Raw genomic sequence first — 18,508 nt, 5'->3', positions numbered from 1 at the left:
GGTAGGTACATAACTTCTTAATGTTAAGTTGTCAATCTCGCCTTCATTCTTGCTTGATGGGACCGGCCCCTAGCACCTCTATCCTGGGTGGCTCAATGGAACAAACTCTTGAGGACTGTAGAGCCAAAACTGGCTCTGTCCCTGGAGGCCAAGTCCAATTTGTAATGGGAAACAAAAGTGTGAGGAGTGGCCCAAGTGGCGCTGCACAAATAGTGTCCAAAGGAAGTCTAGCTTGAAAAGCTGTAGAAGTAGCTAAACTCCTAGTTGAATGTGCTTTGGGTTTTGAGCACAGCTGTTTTCCCTGAGCGATAAATTTCAGTGATGACCGAAGAAAGCCATCTGGACAAAGTCACTTTAGAAACAGGAAGGCCTTTTTATTATCCGCATATGAAACAAAAAGTTGATCAGATTTTCTAAATTTTTTTGTTCTGTCCAAATAATATCTAAGTTGACGGTGGACGTCAAGATAATGTAGCTTTTGTTCAGCTCTATCTGAATAGTTAGGAAAAATACAGGAGATCAATGGATTGATTCAGATTGTTCTTTGAAGCAACCTTAGGTAAAAAGGATGGATTAGTTCTCAAAGATACTCTGTCTTTGTGAAAAATCAAATAGGGGGTCGAACCGAAGAGCATGAAGTTCAGACACCCTCCTGGCAGATGTAATAGCCACTAGAAATAAAGTTTTCCAAGAAAGATATTTCAGGAACAAGAAACAGCTGGCTCGAAGGGGGAAGAATCAAGGATGTCAGCACTAAATTTAGATCCCACTGAGGAGGAGGATTCCTGATTGGAGGCTTTAGTAGGAAAATTCCTTTCAAGAAGGCCCTGCAGAGCCTATGGGACATAATATTATGATCTGCTATCCCGACATGAAAATTAGAAATAGCAGCCAATTGAACTCTGACTGTGGAAGAAGAGGAGCCTGCATGAAAAATCTCTGCTAAGAAGTCCAGAACTGCCTGAACAGGGGCAGTAAAGGATCAATATTTTGGGCCTTAGCCCAATAAGAGAAATGTTTCCATTTGCTTGTGTAAATCCTCCTGGTAGAGGATTTTAGTGAAGCTACTATGATGTCTCTAACTGGGTTAGAGATCAAAGGAAGCCTGGCTAAGGAAGGAAGTGGAGCAACCATGCTGTGAGGTTGAGAGAAGGGATTGACCGGTGCAGCTGACCGGATTGGTGAATCAGTAGATCTGGCACTGGGTCCAGATGCCACGGCTGCACCAAAAGGTGATGATGGAGGAACGGAACCAAACTTGTCGAGGCCAGTAAGGGGCAATGAGAATCAATTTGGCTCTCAAAGCGGTAGCTTTCTGGATCACCTGAGGGATCAGAGGAAATGGAGGAAGGCATAAAGAAGTCCCTGGGGCCAATCCTGGGTCAGAGCGTCTCTGGGGGATGGCCTGATAGAGGGAAGAGGCTGAAGAAGTCTGGACATTTGCTGTTTTGGGGAGTAGCAAAAGATCGCAACATGGACGACCCCATTCCAGAAAAATCTCTTCCGCTATAGATTGCTTGAGAGACCACTCGTGAGGCATGAGGATAGCTCTGCTCAATCTGTCCGCTATAATGTTGGTTTTCCCAGGGATATGCGTTGCTACCAGAAACCGATGAGAGGAGATCGCCCATTGCCAAAGTCTGAGCGCTTCTCGACACAAGGGGTAGGACTTGGTTCCGCCCTGTTTGTTGATATACCAAACTACAGACATGTTGTCTGTGTGGACTGCAATTGTCCCTACGGAAAGAAAGTCGTTGAGGGCTTGCAACGTTAAAAGCACTGCTCTCATCTCCAGGACATTTATGTGCAGATGGTACTCGAACAGTTGCCACGTCCCATGAACCATCCTGCCCTGATAATGACCCCCCCACCCGATCAGGGAGGCATCCGTGGTGACAGTGGCTATCGGGGACGGAGGTACAAAGCACCTGCCTTGGTGAACCTGAGACGATGTGATCCACCAAGCAAGATGTTCTTTGCAAGTTTTTGTCACCAGAATCTAGTGACGCATTGGAAGTTGCTGGTATGACCACTGTGTGAACAGCATCCACTGAAGAAGGCGCATGTAGAATCGAGCCAGGGGAAGAAGTGTAATGGCCGCAGCCATGAGACCTAATACCTTCAGAACCATTCTGGCCTGTATTTTCTTGCTGGCCAGAATGATCCTGACATGAGTCTGAATGTCTGAAACTCTTTGTTCTGTAAGGGTAGCTGACATCCGAACAGTGTTTAAGTTTGCGCCTATGAAGGTAATAGACTGGCAGGGCGATAAGGATGACTTTTCAAGTTGATTGAGATGCCCAAATGAGAACAAAGGTCTATTGTGTAATCCCTGGCTTGTATAAGCTGATGCCTGGTGGTGGCTGACAGGAGCCAGTCGTCGAGATACGGAAACACCTGGAATCCTTGACGTCTCAGGTGAGCCGTGACCACTGCCATGCATTTGGTGAACACTCTGGGGCTGTAGTGAGACCAAAGGGCAGGGCTCTGAACTGGAAATGACTGGACCCCAGCCGAAAGCGGAGAAATCTCCTGGAGCGTCTGTGAATTTTGATGTGATAGTACGCATCCTGAAGATCTATTGAGCACATCCAGTTGTCCTTCTGTAAGAAGGGCAGAATTGACTGAAGAGTGACCATTCGGAATCTTGTCTTCCTGACAGACTTGTTGAGTCTGCTGAGATCCAATATTGGTCTCCAGTCTCCCGTCTTTTTGGGGACCAAAAAGAACCTTGAGTAGATTCCGGCTCTGAATGGTCTATTGTAACTGGCTGAATGGCTCTTTTTTGCAGTAGTTTTGCGATTTCTAACTCTGCAATGTCCCTTAGACCGGGTGGTACATCTGGAAGGGAATTTGAGGGGAAAGGACTTTCCTCGAAAGGAATTATGTAACCCTTGGATATGATCGACTGTACCCATGTGTCTTGAGTGAGGGAATGCCAGGCTTCTGGGTACAGTGATAATCTTCCCCCGACTGCCTCCAAGGAGGGACAGCCGGGCAACACCTCAGGGATGCTGAAAGGGCTTGTCAGAGAGAGGCTCCCTGTTTCCCTGGTTCTTGGACCCCTCTGCCTCTAGAGCGGCCTGTTATTGTTACCCCTCTGCCTCTAGGGGTAAACTGACCACGTGAATCCGGCGTGACTCCTTGGGATTTACGGAACCACATCTTCCCACCCTTCTGTCCTTTGGGATAAGGCCTAGAAGGTGTGGAAAAACGGACTCCAACAGCAGAAAGAGTCTTGCCGTCCTGCTCGCACCTGGTCAAGGTTTCCTTCACCTGAGGGCCAAACAAAGCTGACCCATCAAAGGGAGAATTTGTGAAGGACGCCTTAAAGGGATCCGCAAAGTCACATAGCCGCATCCAGGCTTGGCGTCTAAGAGCCACACCTGTGCCTGCGGCTCTACTTGCTCCATCCGCAGCATAAGATATTAGCCGCATGGAGGAGTTAACAACGGAATTGAGGGTACCTAGCTGCGAAGCAATCTTTTCTTGAGCCCCTGCAGCTGTAGGATCCTGAACTACCTCTCCCAGCTCCTTCAGGATATCCCTTTGGAGTCTGGTGAAGTGACATAGGTAATTCAGCGAACGCATAGCAAAGGTCGCTGAGGAAAACATCCGCTTACCGTACATATCCATGGTCCTAGAGTCCTTATTAGGAGGATGGACGGGCACGGAAGGATCTGCAAGTTCCTTTTTGGTGGCCGCAGCCACCACCATGGCATCAGCGGGGACACCCTTGGTAAGGAATTGTTTGTCACTCGGGGCAGTGATAAATTTAGAAGGCCTCCTAGGGACTGGCTCTACAGAGTCAGGAGCTGCCCACGCCTTTCGTGCAATAACCTGCATAAGGGGGTCGAAAGGCGGAGACACCCAGAAGGTGGAGGGCCGAGATCCAAACGCCTCTAGGTATACTGACTCATCTTCAGAGGGATTGTTGGTGGGCCAGTTTCCCCTCTGTTTCAGGAGTTCTAGGATGTCTGAGAAGGAGACATCCTCAGAGGGGGATCTAGGGATCCCTCTGACTCATGAAAGTCAGTATCCCAAGTGTCAGACCCGGGGAGTCTACATGCTTCCTCTTACAAGTCCTCTTCCTAGGAGGATCTCCCGAAACATCAGGAGAATCCTCGGAAGAGGGGGAAATTCCCAATGGGGAAACCTGAGGCGGAGGATCTCTGGGTCCTGTAGCAAGAGAAGTGGCAGAGATGTCAACAGGTACTATAGAGGGAGGAGCTACGGGAACAGACTGCTGACTGATACCAGTGGCCAGTACACTCTTCATCACCTCGAATGCTCCCCTCCCAGGCAGGTCCGAGAGAACCCGCTCCGAAGAGCTAGGAACTCCCGGGACCACCGAAAGGGAAGTCTCCGAGGCAGATGGAGACGAGCTCACCAAGGCCGAGGCTCCAAGGGGAAGAGCGGGTTCGGACAAGGGTCCGATGCCACTCACCCCCTCGGAGGAGACCATGGAAGCCCGACCACCGAATCCCTCTAAGGAAGGTCTCGAAGAGGAGATAAGAGTAGAGGTTGAAGGAACAGAAGGGGGTATCCGTCCTCCAGCCGTAGCAGTAACCATGCCCGAAGACTCCAACTCCAAACTCTGGGGTAGAGTTGAAGGAGGAACTGTAACGGGGTGTGGACCAACAGTCGTCTGCTGAGACGGACTGTGTAACATTTGGGCCAGTACCTGTGACTTGAGTAATCTACTGACCACTCTCTCTAGGTCATGATCTGACAACCTGGATGACCTTGAAGATCGGCTCCGATGGCTCCGTTCCGATAGAAGAGGTGAAGCCGGAGCCGAAAGTATCGGCTCCAAGGAAGGAGACCTCGTCCTCTTCCTGGAATGAGCCATCGGAGCCGATACTATAGATCCTGTCGGAGCCGACTTCCGGAGCCGACAGGAAGCTCGATGTATCGGCTCCAGCCGGAGCCGATACAGCCACCAAAGTAACGGTGTCGGAGCCGATTGGAGCCGACACCGATGCCTGTGCCACATGGGTGTCGGAACCGATCGGAGCCGACATCGGAGTGGACAATACAGATTCGGCACCGATAGCCATCGGTGCCGAAAGCTTTGTCAAGCCAGAATCGGCTCCAGCCGGAGCCGATCTCGACTCAGTACGAGTCGGAGCCGAGGCCGCAGGCTTAGATACAGAAGCCTGGGCCTTGGCAGGTTTTGTTGATTTTGGTGGAGCCGACTTAGCCGGAGAGCCCTCCGGCTTAAGAAGGCCCCTAAGAATCAACTTATTACGTCTCTCCTGCAGGACTCTCTGGCTGAAGGAGTGACAAATAGCACAGGAGTCCTGCAGGTGAAGAGGGCCCAGACAATACAGGCAAGAAGTGTGACCGTCTGTCAGAGACATCTTCTGACAGCACGAGTCACACTTCTTAAAACCTGAGACCCTCTCCTTTGACATGGTGCCGAAAAACACAACACACACACACACCAGTCAAAAATAACTTAAACAAAATACCAAGAGGTATTCTATAAAAAACCAACACACACACCCTAACAGGGGGGGGATGGGATAGGGAAAAAATTGACTAACAAAAATTTAAAGGAGACAGGGAATTTCTGTCAGAAAGGGGAGAAAAATAAACTTAAACTATCAATAAAAGTGTTTTAGACTAAAAAGGGGCTTAAATATCACAAATGTGAACAACTTACCAGGAGCTGGTAAAAAGAAGACCTCCCAAGCGAAGCGGCAAACGAGATCTGGGTACTTACCGCCTTGCATCATGGGATATGGGGCTGCCTCGAGCTGGTAAAAGGAGTTCTCGAGCTAAAGCAAGTGCCGAGTCGGAGCCGAGGATCGGCTCCGAACCCATCAAGCAAGAATGAAGGCGAGATTGACAACTTAACATTTAGCACATTCAGTTGTGTAAAATGAACATGGTCAAAATGCCACTCTCGCTCATGACTCTTAACTGGAGACATTGTGTTGCAGGTAGTATTGGTGAATTTAGCAGACAGAAAATGGGTGGGTGGGTGTGCATGTGTGTGGCAGTGTGTGTCTGCATAGGCATCAGTGGTCTTGTGTGTGTGTGTGTGTGTGTGTGTGTGTGTGTGTGTCCATGAGTGAGTGAGTGAGTGTGTGTGTGTGAGAGGTCTGTGAGTGCAATCGGGTAAGGGTGTTTGTGTATCTCATGAATGGTGAATGTCTGTGTATTAGCACATGTCTGTACGGAGGGGATGGTTGCCATAAACCTCTCAACTCCCAAGAATCAGAAACAGCCTGTAGTAAATGGGGAAATACTAGATTCCAAGAAAATTGTTAAAATATTTCTTTAAGTCGTTTAAAAGGTTAACAGAACAACAGAAGTACGAATGTCTAATCTGGTACTACTGACTAATCAGCATGACTTAACAAGGGACAGTGCAAATGTAAGAGGAAAAGTCAGGGCCAGTTGAGCAGTCTGGGAGTGTGTCCTTGTGGATGGGTGTGTGTTTTGAATGTGTACATGTAAAGGAGAGAGAACAGGAGTTACCTCTGCCAATGTGATGCACAGATGAACAGGAGTTACCTCTGCCAACGTGATGCACAGGTGAGCGAGAGGTACCTGTGCATCTTAGGTAATAGGCTGTCAGTGGTAATTTTCAAAGGAAAGTACTCAGAGCTAACAGTAACACCACAGAATTCAGATACATGCAAATTAGCCAATAAAGTGATCCTTCTTTACTGTGCTAGCATGTCTCTGAACTGCATTTCCCACATTACCATAAACTGACGATTTTCATTGCAGCAGTTTATGCGAGTGCAGGGAAAGTTTTTTTTTTTTTTTTTTTTTTTTTTTTTTTTTTTAAATTGCAGCCACTAATTTGCTGTTTTACAGCCAGGCTTGGGTTAACAGTAAAAATAAATCAAAAAGAAAATGTAAATGTTGACATCTGCCCTATCATAGGTTCATAGTTTCCTAGGTAAGTAGTAAGACATAATGGCCGGTGAGAGCAGCTAAGCCAAGCAAATTTCTTTTTTTGGGCTCGAAATAATCTATGCCATTTGGTTATAGACTAGCCTTACCCAACCAGTGGTCAGTTTATATATATATATATATATATATATATATATATATATATATATTACTGAAAATAATTGAGATCAATGTTATGGACTATGCTAATGAAAACCTGAAAAGTACTTGGGTCTAAATTTATACATATACACACTGTCATTTGTGTTTTTTAAATAATCATTAGTCCATATTTAGACAGTCATCGTTTTTGAGTGAAAAGACGTAAAAATTAAATATTCCAAAGTTATTTCAGCTTTCCCCTTTCTTGTCACAGTCAAAAGGGAAAAAGCAATCAGAAGAGGACTTAAAGTCAAGGACCTTTTAGACTCGCAGCAAATGCATCTAGAAATGTCATCCACAGCTGTTGAAAAGGGTTCTACTACAAGCTGTAATTCTGCCACTGGTCATATTGTTCCTGAATAATTCTGTCTGTATGAATCATGAGAACAAAGGTTGAAGAGTTTTTTTTTTTAATTTCCAGCAGATAAGTCTGAAGTAAATTTCCCCAAGGTTATAAATAAAAATACTATATGTAGTTCTAGGCAATGGATAACAAAAGTCTACATTAATTCTGAAAACCAATAGTCAAAAGTCAAGGTAAAAATTACTGTAATTTATCCTACACAAGTGCAGTCTAAACAAAACTGCATGCATCAGGCTCGAATTGAGAAGACATGTACATACATACATACATACATACAACTGACATATATACACCATTTCACATTAGACAGGTTATTCTACTACATATTACCACAGTTTACTTTATCTGTAATTTTCAGCAGCTGAGTGATTTCTTATTGCACAAGTTCCTATTGCACTGTGTGATTCTCACATGAATAACAGGATCTGTGTACTATAAAATTGCAAATTCATTGTCATTTATGTATTATTTTTGTATTGTTCTATGTTTTGTGTCCACTCAGAACTCCTTTAATTAGGAATATGTCTTTACAAACCAACGTGTAGAGTGGAATAGGAACTGCATCCTTAAGCTGTAAATAATACACTACTCTTTTATACCACCATGAGAAAACAAAGTCTAAGTTGCAGATGTTTTTTTTTACTGCAATATAACAGCCTGATGTGCAAGGAATTGATTTTGAGGTATATGCTATCTGTAATGTACAGAAGGAAGGGATTTTAACTATTTTAAAAGTTTATAAGGATATCAACCTGTCTGAATTTTAACTTAATATGCTAAAAACTTTAATTTCACCAAGATATGCATTTGTAAGTTATATGAGAAATATCATGCAACTAAATGACATTTTGAATTGTGGGCAATGAGGAATCATGATGTCATGAAACCTTTCATGACTGAGCCTTCTGTGTTTATAAATGTGATGTGAATCTCTACTAAGATTGCATAATTTTATTTATTAGTTAAACAAAACAAATACAGATACAGTATTACTATAATTATAAAGGTATGCAGGTATGTCCATGTGCATTCACTTTACACACACCGCACTTAAGCTAGGTCAGGTTTCGACTTGGGAACTATGAAGAGACTCTTAACTAAATCTTCCAAATGTAAGTTCCCCATGAAAATATGCAAGGATCCACTTGGAAGTCATCTCAATGCAGTCACACAACAAAAATATATAGTGTTACATCTCAAAGTCTTACTTTCATTTGTCATACTGATAAAATTAGATGCGCTCTCAAATCAACTAAAGATGGCCTACAGAACATCCATACTGTTTACTACTGAATCCAGACAGGTCATTGCCATCAATGTCCTGCTACCCATACTAGAATATGGTCTACCAATAATCTCCATGCTCTTCTAACATAATGCTTCACTCCTGCAAGAAGCAGAGGAAAAAAAAAATCTTACATTTAGTTATTTAAACCCTAAAACTGAACACTTAAAATAAATAAATAAATGAAAATGGATGCCCATAAACAATATCATGTTCTTCCTGCCCATAAATGATAGCGTTTATTCTTACTAAATAAGCTGACTTTCACGTTAATTCACAAAAGCTACTGATCACCTCTAAAACAATCAGAACCAACAAAATCGTAGTCTTTAGTCACTTACTAACGTAGCAACTACCACTGTACAGTGAATAAGCCATCATTTACTATCACCTGTGTTGAAAAATAATTAACAGAATTGCTCCTATAGCTTGGAAATCAAACATACAAACAGCTTACAAAAATTCTGGAAACAGCTTTAAAAAAAACACTTAGAAGCTAGAATGATTGCTTCAGTAAACATGGCTGAAGATTTATAACTGTGCCGCTACTTGAACGTGTAAACCCTGCAACTGTAGTAATTTTATTAAACTGCCTTAATTGTATACAAGTCTATCAGATAAGTCAACTGAATGCAAAATTAAATTTATGCCAAGCTGTATAGTTATTCACTAGTGTAGCAGTCTGCTGCATTAGAGTAGATATGATCTTTACACATCTTACATTTTTATTTATGACATTATTAGTGCTTAATTGTTGTTCTGTTCTTTAATTTCTACTATGATCAAGGATGTCTCTGGATACATTTAATTACCACTCTACTTGCTACCTTATGGCCCAGTCTATACCTGAAAAAAGATTTTTAGACCAGTCTGCCATACTGGTTAACAAATAGTAAACAAATAAATGACCCTCACTCATACATTTAAGGAGGGACACCTGGTTAAGGTTTTTTACTTAGAATTTTTTTTAAAACTTTTTGGCCTTTTTGTGATCCCATTTGTTCTGCCCATGGAGCTATGACATACACTTGTCTTCTTTAACTTAAATGCAGGTATGTCTGGTTGTGTGGTACAACAGAAAATATATTAGCCAATTAAAAAGAAGGAATAAGCAACCACAAGGATAATAAGTGTGAGCCCTACCTATAGAGTGCTCCAAAGGTAGTACTTAACCAGTAAAACCAGCTATGCTGCTCTTCAATATCAGCTTTTTGTGCTGCTGCTTTAATGTGATCCAAATGTTTTCCTGCTGTGGGTTCACAATCAGAGATGTAGATGCAGCATTCTTCCCCAACTAGGGCACAAATTCCTCCTTTATTAGTGTGCATAAAGTCTAGTGCCAGACTATTCTGCATCACTATTATTCTCATTTCCCTACATAAAATATTGTATTTTTATGCTTACAAATACTATATAAAACTGTTGCTCAACACAGTACATGGATGCACTCTCAGATGACAATGGTTTCTAGAACAGTCTGTTAGACATTCACTGTGTATGCCTGATAAAGCTCAGGCATCCCTAAACACATCATTTGAGATAAAGTAGAAAGTGCTCAGTAACTGTTTAATTTTGGCTGTATTGTAGTCAATTTTGGCATGAGGCACCACACTGTGAGGCTGAAGTAACCACAAGTTGTATAAAAAGGCATAAATATAGTTTCATCATCTTAGAACTGGCTAATAATAAAAACTCATTAAGATTAGCTGTGTAGCTAGATAACCTTGATATGCTTATGTTTTTTAAATTTTGAATTTTCACCCAATAAACTGCACAGTATGAACAAACTAAACAAATATAGCTGCAACACTTAAGGGAGTGTTCGAAGCACAGACCCCTGCTATTCTTTACTAATGCATGTAAACTACATGCGAAATGGCCACAGTCTACATGTTTACCATGCAGATCCCCTATGCTGTTAAAATGGCTATGTTATTCCCTCCCCTGTATTACCTGTGTATTTCAAACATAAAAATGTACAGTTCAGTTCCCATCCTTCTAGTTAAACAGGCTGGTATCTGACTAACTTTATTTTATTTGCTGCATACTGCTCACTCTTTGACATGAGGTGACTTTTTAAGAAAGTATCATTCTTAACTGCTGCCTCTGTGAACATTCCAGACTTTACTTTCTGTCTGGACAGCCATTTTGTCTATGGAAGCCCAATGATGTGGCTTCCACAGGCTCTGGCCGATTTGTCAAGCCTCCTTTTCCTGCCCCCCCCCATTATGGATTACAATCTGGACTTCTGCAAAGCATAGGTCTTAAGAAATGCAGTCTCAAACACATTTCTAAACAGAAGACAATATTTTGAACAGATCCAAGACAAAAATGTAGATATAAGCCTAGAATATATACAAAAACAGAGTGGTACCTAAATCTCAGAAAAGTTAAACTCAGACCATGCCCAGGGTTTTAAAGCCAAATATTTATGCTGAGGACTTTATTAAACTTCTTTAGTGCTTTCTGCAAACACAGAAGTTTTAAACATTTCAATGACATTCCCGGCAGCATAAAATGCCCCTCTGTGTCTGTTCCATATTTCTTCTAAACAGTGGAAACACATTCACTGGAAGTTTTTCTCTCACTGCTGTACTATGCACTACATTTTTCTCTTGTAGGTTTCTCTGTTCCAGCATTTGTCGCATCCCCTGATATATATATATATATATATATATATTTATACATCCACTGTTACAGGCATACTGAATTTAGCTCTATTTCTTTTGTATCTCTATCTGGGTAGGTTTTTATTCCAGTAGAAAAATGTTCTTAAAATAAGTAGGGTACCTAATCAAAATTTTGAATCCCTTTTTACTACACATTCTTATAATTGGGATGAATTAATTATGCCTGTTAGCAAGTGAAAAGTCATTATGTACATAAACTCATGTTTCAATGACCTGAAGCATTTTTCAATTTTGCCATAAATTGGCTCCTTCTGTTTAAAAGTTTGGAACTTTACCAGGATAGATCTTGGAAGTTTTCAACACTGAAGAGTCCTGGCATAAAGACCCAATTCCACTCTCTAACTGAATTTTTGACTGATAAATTCCTGCACATATATACAAGACTTCTTGTATAAAAATCATGCAAGCACTTAACTCTTTCTAGTATTCCTGACAAGTGGATATTTCCTTTCTCTGATTTATTTTCCAGTTCTAAGAGTTTTTCTTGTATTGTTCCTGCTTAGCTTCAAATTCTGCTTGTTTGGTTTTGGTCTTTGCCAGTTTTTGCTGATGAGTGAACGGCATCAGAAAAGCTTGAAAGAACATTCTCTACTTCTTCATACTTTATTTTTGTATTAACACAGTCCTCAATTTTTTTCCATTCATCTTTACCACTTTAGCATATAATCTAACTTTTCTGATTCCACATTTTTTTTCATTTTTCTTGTAGAAACACAATTCAGCTGCAGCTGCATCACATGGGCTCTGGGGAAGTCACTTATAAAGAGATCATTCCCTTCCAGTTAGTTTACTTGTTTTCAGACACTTATTTCTTTGAAGCAGCCATGCAGAAACTCTCAAAATTTTGATTATTATTTCAGTGAGTTACTTCAATCGAAAAACAGGAAATAAACCTTTTAACAAGTTACTGGTTAGGGAAAAAAAAATAAAGCTGGTAATAGGTCTGTGCCACAACAGAAGTGAGCAAGACATATACTTTCTGTTCAAATCACACTTGTAAATGACTTGCGAGAGGGATGGAGCCAGAAGATAAGCGAGAGACAGAGCAGAGAAACAGACACACTGCTGATTAAAAAGGGGCATCACATGCTGCTGAACTGAAAATTGTGAAACTGAAGTTTTTTTTTTTTTTTGTGCAGTCCGTGAAACTGAAAGCAAACATGCTGTAATTTGTTTATTTTGTGAAACTGTCATTTGCTTAAAGAAAAACAGTAATTTAGGGTTGCTTGCTATTTTTTTCCCAAGATTTATGGTATGCCACAGTGCTGCTGCTGCCTTGCAGAGTCTATAAGTAACATTTGTATTCTCTAGATCATTATGGAATGGAGCAGGCATTCAGAGTTGGTGGTTTTGCCTTTTCAGTGTTGTTTTATGACCATGGAGTTAGTAAATTTAAGTAAGGCATCAAGATGTGTACCCAGAATTTTTATGGACCTTTACAGCCATCTTTGCTGTTAAAAGGTGGCTTCAGGTAAAACAGCCTCTAAACAAAGGGCCTCTCGATACCCCCTTCCTGCTGCCTTACAATGCAACACCTCACTCCCCATTTTGTTAACATCCTGGCCTCTCCACATTATCCAGACTTTTTTTTCTCACATTTCATCTCGCTCTTCACCTTCTTCATACATCGTTTTAAAGACACCAATAACTGGCCAAACTTCACTATTTCAACTGTGGAGGAAACAGCCAATGGAAGCTATGGGGTGCAACCAGTATAGTTGGGTTAGGAATTTACCATAAATGCAGATGCTTGAAAAGACTTGTTACAGTACTGACTCTTGGGATTTTTTATTGCAGAAGCCTGAGGAAGGCCCAAATAACACATAACTCACCTTTTGCCATTGGCTGGCAGACACCCTCTCCTGGTGGTATAAAGGACAGTTGTCCAGCAACATTTTCAGGTCTTTCTTGTCCCAGATAGTAAGCCAAGTACCTTAGGTTTCACACTACAACCTGCCAGCTCTATGCCAGCTCTGCACTAGGTAAATGGTATCTTACAAGGAGATGTATACTGTGGACAGAGAAGGATAACACAGAACCAATCACAACCATAGGCAAGAAAAAAAAAGAAAGGGTTGGAGGGAGGGAACTGGTACTGCAACAGTGGCTGTACTGTAACATCTACTAATGTGGTAAGTTATTAACAAAACTGTTAATCACAAAAAAGGACGTGTCCAAGGTAAAACTGGTAATACAAAAAACGGACACAACCGGAAACACTGGCACTTTCAAAAACAGTCCGTCTCAGTGTAAAATTGTTAAAAAGAAGTTCTTTCCTCAAAGTATATTCAAACGTAACCACAAACCACAGGTAGTAAGACTCAAACTGGTTACAACTCCAGACACGCTGTTGCAGGAATGAATACAAATGTTATCACAGCTTTAACGTTTATTCACTCCGTTTTCGTTACACAACTTCATCAGAAGCATACAAGGTCCTCCCCACAATACCTTATATACCTAAACCAATTAACAGACTAATTGGTTTCCTAATTTAAAAAGCATACAGTCTTGAAACTTTGAAAATTGTTATAAAAAAACTTATTAAAATTATTTCTATTTAATGTGTTAATATAAGTTATATACCATCACTGTAACATCATTAAATACACAACCCCATAAATATGGGTAAAAATACAATGTGAACAGAATTAAAAAAAAAATTATTTTAAAAACAAACCCTTCTCAAATTAACAGTAAAAAGCAACAAGTGATTGCTTTTCCTAAGTCTTGTTTTGTTAGAGTTTGGCTGCTCTTAGTTTAAGTACAGGTCCCAGGGATATCATACCGTTCAAACCAAGGGGCTTAGTCGCTTCAAGGGTAATTTGCCAGTAAAGCTCCCTGTATTCTACCCTGGTCTCCCACATCCCACCCCTAGGGTCAACATCAACTACTTCTAAAACAAAAAAGTGGAACTTTGCTTTAGTACATTGTTTGGAGTGTTTAAAAAGGGCGTTACTTTCTTTGCTGGTTCTGATCTCATATAGGTGTTCGTATATTCTTTTTTTAAGGGGTCTCTCACTTTTCCCTATATAAAATGAGTTACATGCTGTACACACAGCTAAGTAAATAATCCCCTTAGTGTTACAATTTGCAAATACATTCATGTGTAACCTTCTATTTCTAGCTTGTAAAAAGTAACTGTCACCTACAGCTATGTATGAACAGTATTTACAGTTTCCACATTTGAATAAGCCTTTTTTCTTGGATGAGTTATATGAGCTAGGACCCTTATGACCTCTTTCTATTAGGTTCTTGATAGTATTTCCCTTCTTATATACAAATTTCAATGGGTCAGTAAATATACATTCCAGGTCAGAAATTTTGGAAAAGTTTTCCCATTCATTATGTATAATATTTCTAACCTTTGATGTTTGTCTGTCATAGGTCATTACTAACCCATTGTTGTAGGTCGTCGTTGTCCTGTGCTCACTAACCATGCCCATATAATTGTTATTATTACCTAAAATGGGTGCAAATCTAGAATCTCTCCCTGTTAAAACTTCCTGAAGTAGGTCATTAAAAAGTTGGTTTGGATATCCCCTGTCCAAAAATTGGGTTCTTAACCATTCACATTCTTGTTTGAAATGTTCATTTTCTGAGGACATCCTGCTAATTCTAACCAACTGACCCTTTAGTACGCCTTTTTTCTGAAAATAAGGGTGCGAGCTGGTGTAATGCAGGTAAGAGTTAGAAAAAGTTTCTTTCCTAAATACTCTTGATACAAACTTGTTCCCATTTTTGGTAATAGAAATATCCAAATAATTAAGGCTGTTCTTATCAAAGTTATGTGTGAAACTAAAAAATTCCGTTGTACTGTCCAGGTAATTGACCATTTCAACAAATGTGTTCACATCTCCCTTCCACAAAAAACAAAGGTCATCCAGGAACCTCCCATAAAATAGCCATTGTTCTTTGTATATAGAATTAAACAAAAATTTGTTCTCCCAATAGGCCATAATTATGTTTGCGTAGGTGGGGGCACAAGGTGAATACTTTAAACAGGTAAAGGGCGTAGCAATGGGGGCACCTTGTTTAATTTTCAGAAAAAAGGAGTACTAAAGGGTCAGTTGGTTAGAATTAGCAGGATGTCCTCAGAAAATGAACATTTCAAACAAGAATGTGAATGGTTAAGAACCCAATTTTTGGACAGGGGATATCCAAACCAACTTTTTAATGACCTACTTCAGGAAGTTTTAACAGGGAGAGATTCTAGATTTGCACCCATTTTAGGTAATAATAACAATTATATGGGCATGGTTAGTGAGCACAGGACAACGACGACCTACAACAATGGGTTAGTAATGACCTATGACGGACAAACATCAAAGGTTAGAAATATTATACATAATGAATGGGAAAACTTTTCCAAAATTTCTGACCTGGAATGTATATTTACTGACCCATTGAAATTTGTATATAAGAAGGGAAATACTATCAAGAACCTAATAGAAAGAGGTCATAAGGGTCCTAGCTCATATAACTCATCCAAGAAAAAAGGCTTATTCAAATGTGGAAACTGTAAATACTGTTCATACATAGCTGTAGGTGACAGTTACTTTTACAAGCTAGAAATAGAAGGTTACACATGAATGTATTTGCAAATTGTAACACTAAGGGGATTATTTACTTAGCTGTGTGTACAGCATGTAACTCATTTTATATAGGGAAAAGTGAGAGACCCCTTAAAAAAAGAATATACGAACACCTATATGAGATCAGAACCAGCAAAGAAAGTAACGCCCTTTTTAAACACTCCAAACAATGTACTAAAGCAAAGTTCCACTTTTTTGTTTTAGAAGTAGTTGATGTTGACCCTAGGGGTGGGATGTGGGAGACCAGGGTAGAATACAGGGAGCTTTACTGGCAAATTACCCTTGAAGCGACTAAGCCCCCTGGTTTGAACGGTATGATATCCCTGGGACCTGTACTTAAACTAAGAGCAGCCAAACTCTAACAAAACAAGACCTAGGAAAAGCAATCACTTGTTGCTTTTTACTGTTAATTTGAGAAGGGTTTGTTTTTAAAATAAAAAATTTTTTTAATTCTGTTCACATTGTATTTTTACCCATATTTATGGGGTTGTGTATTTAATGATGTTACAGTGATGGTATATAACTTATATTAACACATTAAATAGAAATAATGTTAATAAGTTTTTTTATAACAATTTTCAAAGTTTCAAGACTGTATGCTTTTTAAATTAGGAAACCAATTAGTCTGTTAATTGGTTTAGGTATATAAGGTATTGTGGGGAGGACCTTGTATGCTTCTGATGAAGTTGTGTAACGAAAACGGAGTGAATAAACATTAAAGCTGTGATAACATTTGTATTCATTCCTGCAACAGCGTGTCTGGAGTTATAACCAGTTTGAGTCTTACTACCTGTGGTTTGTGGTTACGTTTGAATATACTTTGAGGAAAGAACTTCTTTTTAACAATTTTACACTGAGACGGACTGTTTTTGAAAGTGCCAGTGTTTCCGGTTGCGTCCGTTTTTTGTATTACCAGTATTAACAAAACTGGACTATGTTCTCTGTAGTTCACTGTTGCAGTTCTGACTCTTGTTAAGATTCCCAGAGCTAGGAGGTTGTACCAAAGAACAGTAATCCCAGAAGAATGGGAAAGGTAAAGCTTGCCCCGGTCCATGACATGGCCCTGGGGTTCTAATGCCTGGCAAAGGTGTGAACATACCAGGTTGCTGCTTCCAGAATAGCTTGTGAGCAAACCCCCTAAGGAAGGCTGTGGTGGCTGCTGTAGCCCTAGCAGAGTGGGACTTGACTGTATTAGGAACTGCTTTACCACAGTTAATGGTAGCAAAAGGTTAAGCAGTTTGCAATCTCTCTGGAAATAGTCCACTTACAGGTTTCTCTTCTCCAAAGGCAACAAAAAGGATGGCCTGGTCCTCAGTCTGATTTTGTCCTGTACAAGTAGAACTTAAATTAACTGTGCACATCACAGCAGTATAAAATTCTCTCTCTCTCTCTCTCCCTTATTTTGAAGGCATGGCAGAACACTGGTAAATGGGCAGCCTAATTCAGGGAAAGTTCAGAAACCATCTTGGTCATGAAAGTCAGAGTGCTACACAGACTGATTCTAACCTACTGGAAAAAAAGGCTCTCTACACATTAAGGCTTGTGAATCTGTTATGCAGCTAGCTGATGTCAAGTCTACTAGAAGTTCAGTTTTCCATGTTAACATTTGGAGGGAAGATACTACTTGCAAAAAATAGTTGCAGTGAAAGTTGAGGTCAAAGGAGAGGACCAGCGCCTGTCTGGGTTGCCTCAAATGTAGCACTGTTTTAAGGAATGGTTTCACTGGCATTTGAGAGTAAGCCAGAGGGTTAATGGGCAGAAAGTCAGAAGATGCAAGAATATGCAAATGGATACGTAAGACAAGTCCTGTTAAAAAGAAGTCAGAAAGGTAACTGTAGACCACTGATAGCTGAGGCTGATGGGCTGTTGTACTATGACTCTGAACCAGTGTGAGTACCTTTTCCAATTTATTATGTAAGATTTTTCTGGTGTTTAGCCTCCTGGCCTCCTTCAGAATGTATTAATCTCAGAAAAAATGTGTCTGGAAGAGATGAACGCTAAATCATTCATCCTGCCAGATTCAGTGTTTTCAGGATGAGGTGCATGTTACACACTTTGTCGTGGGTCAGTAGGTCCACCTGAAGTGGCAGCACCACTGGCACAGCTTTGGTTATGCTCACTAGGGGCGAGTACCAGTGCTGTCTGGGCCAGCAGGGACTATCAAACTCACTCTAGGTCCTTCCTCCCTGATTTTGGGTTGTTGTTTACCAACTGTTTCAATGCTACAAAGAACAGTTATGTATGTGTCTGTCAATAGTGATTGTGTATATAGATAACACATACACAAGATGCACTAACTTCACACACACACACACACACACACACACACACACACACACACACACACACACACACACACACACACACACACACACACCTGGCAAAATAGTCTATTGAAAGAACACTAAAGGTTTGCCTACAGTCAAATTGTAGGAATGCCAATTCACCCAAGTCATATCTTTGGGATAATGGAAAATCCATATCACCTGGATAATCCCAT

The 18,508-nt window shown here is 40.7% G+C and overlaps 1 protein-coding gene across 3 annotated transcripts in view; it reads right to left on the bottom strand.

Moving 5' to 3' along the window:
- EIF2AK4 (eukaryotic translation initiation factor 2 alpha kinase 4) overlaps window positions 1-18,508 on the bottom strand; it is a 3,701,979-nt gene that overhangs the window by 2,757,992 nt on the left and 925,479 nt on the right. The window lies entirely within an intron of this gene.

The sequence above is a fragment of the Protopterus annectens genome, chromosome 6.part0 (genome assembly GCF_019279795.1).
Source record: "Protopterus annectens isolate FY-2018-M chromosome 6.part0, PAN1.0, whole genome shotgun sequence".
Classification (NCBI taxonomy): Eukaryota; Metazoa; Chordata; order Ceratodontiformes; family Protopteridae; genus Protopterus; species Protopterus annectens.
The sequence above is the reverse complement of the archived record's forward strand: the minus strand, read 5'-3'. Positions and strand labels throughout refer to the sequence as shown.